General features: G+C 42.4%; 1 protein-coding gene across 18 annotated transcripts in view; it reads right to left on the bottom strand.

Annotated features, from left to right (window-relative positions):
• Positions 1–2,500, bottom strand: part of LOC122251660 (uncharacterized) — a 120,440-nt gene that overhangs the window by 77,851 nt on the left and 40,089 nt on the right. The gene's annotated exons all lie outside the window — the stretch shown is intronic.

Raw genomic sequence — 2,500 nt, 5'->3', positions numbered from 1 at the left:
CTGAACCCTATATGGGAAGGGCGGTGCTTCGTGTGCCCTCGGCGTGTTACCCATACCCCATAGTCCATGACCGTGACCCCAAACACACTGCCCATACCTAGGACCCTGACTAACTATCCATACCCAGGAATAGGAACCCATTTTCCTTATCCGTGACCCGAGATTCGGTGCCCATACCCATGACCCGAGCCTCGTTGCCCATACCCATGACCCGAGACCCGCAGCTGCATACCCATGACCCTAGGCCCAATGCCCATACCAAGGGCTGGGTACACGTAACAACTGCGCTCTCACTCCCCCCCCATCCTTACGTGTAGGCTTATGGGCTGAGCTCCTCCCTACCCGCCCGCCATGGCCGTCTGTGTTAACGCGTTTCTTTTCCCTTTTAGCGCGAGGGATGACGAAGGGCGATTTTTAAATGAAGATGGTTGTATTTTTTGTGCTTCTTTCACTATTGTTCTTTTCTCTCTTTCTCTCTCTCATTTTCACTCTCACTCCTTCTCTCTCTCTCTCTCTCTCTCTCTCTCTCTCTCTCTCTCTCTCTCTCTCTCTCTCTCTCTCTCTCTCTCTCTCTCTCTCCGTTCTGGGAATTACACGTACTTATTTGGAACAATCGGCTTAGTGTCTTTCTCGCTCTTTCTCTCTACCACGGACATATAAATTACAAGATCCTAAACATCTGCGTCCTTATACGGACATCTTCCACCAGCCCAGATCGACACACAAGCAGTAAGCCATAAATACGAGGTGCAAAAACAAAATGCTAATGGCGCTGCGGACAGGAAGAGTAATATTTCAGAGAACGAGCGACCGCGGGCACACTTCACTTTCCTAACTTCGTTTCAACCCTAACTCATCTAAACCAATTTAACGGCGTTGAATTAGTGTTAATCATGGGTCTGCGTCTTCGTTAACTACCTACCCGTTTATTTCTTTTTTTATTGTTTAAGCCTACTGTTCAATATCTTTCTTGTTTGATAAATGATGACTCATCAGAGAGCCCTGGGTTAAAAATGATCAGGAAATATCGTAATAAAATGGCATGTACGTAATAAAATAGTTCTCAGAAGACACAGTAAACAGCAAAGGATAGTACGTAACGTCGAACTTCACTGCAAAGTCGTACAAACTACTTGAATTACTCACAAAAAAGGGTCGCGCGTAAAAATAACACCCAATAAAAATTTCTTGTAAAAATAACCCCCCAATAAAATTTTCCCCGGATGATTAATTTATGCCCGCATTCTTACGGCTTCTTCGGGCCAAAAATGCCTCGGAGATTCGCTGGCCGTGCGTTGCACAAGGCCACAACCTGGAGAAGAAAATTCAACCTACGTTCCTATTGCAAGACACGGGTTTACCATACCTCGAATATATCCACCCTTCCTCTCACTCTCACACCCTCTCTCTCTTTCTCTCTCTCTCTGTACATCTCCCTTTTTTTTTCTTAATCCCATTAAATCAGAAACGGCGTAAAATAATCACAATCCTCGACCGCCAGTAGCTGATCGGTATCCGCGCGCTAAATGGACGCCATTTGCATCTTGGTCAACAAAGAAAGAGCGGGGAGTTTTGGCGCCATGCTGGGTCTGCCATGCCAAGACTTTCCTTCTATTTTTTTCTACCTTTTTTTCTTTTCCTCTCGTTGCCTTTACCCCATCCGAAAAGAATATTCAAAATTATACACAGGATATATATGGAGTCCAATACACACAGTTAGAAAAAGAAGAAGAAAAAGATTGTCATATGGAGTAACGGAAAGACAAGAGACGAGAGAGCGAGAGAGAGAGAGGGAAAAAATGTTGGTTGTTTGCAGGCGTTTTCAACCTCATATTTGCGCTTCAAAATGGCCGTCAGTCATCATTAGGCGAGCCACGGTTATTGTGCAAGAAGATGAAATGCATATATGCACACACGCACGCAACTAACGTAAATTACATGCCATGTTTTGTGTCCATCAATTTCTTTTCTCGCTCCCCGCCAGAAGACACGAACCCCATCTTGTAAAACAGTGGAAAATGTGAGGATTGCACTAGTCGTAGAAGCAGTAATAATGATCAATATAGATGATAGTAAAAAATGAATAAATAAATCCAGTAAATTAAAAATAGGCGCGTAGCACAGACGAAAATCGGCCTGCTCCAGATAGCCAGGTAGAAAAAATAAGCTTAGAACTTCATGTACATACTGTAAACACGACTATGGTACTCTTGAAGTTATTGTTTTCTAGTCGTTAGTTATCTTTTGTTATAACTATTTTTTAATGAGGATTAATTATTCTAATTTGCCCTCAGTGGTCTTGAAATGAATATAAAACAATAGTAAAAATAAGGTCAAAAAGAAAATTAAAAACAACAATGAAACCAACAAAACAAATAACAAAAACAAAAACGACAAAAAAAACATCATCATCTGACGGGATAATGCGGTAAAACTTTTCGATATCACAATGCCAGGGAGAACGGAACTAAACCACTTTTGCTGGCTTCCTACTTCAACA

The sequence above is a fragment of the Penaeus japonicus genome, unplaced genomic scaffold (genome assembly GCF_977035675.1).
Source record: "Penaeus japonicus unplaced genomic scaffold, GWHDUDI00000001_assembly GWHDUDI00000015, whole genome shotgun sequence".
NCBI classification, from domain to species: Eukaryota; Metazoa; Arthropoda; class Malacostraca; order Decapoda; family Penaeidae; genus Penaeus; species Penaeus japonicus.
This window is presented reverse-complemented; position numbering and strand designations above follow the sequence as displayed.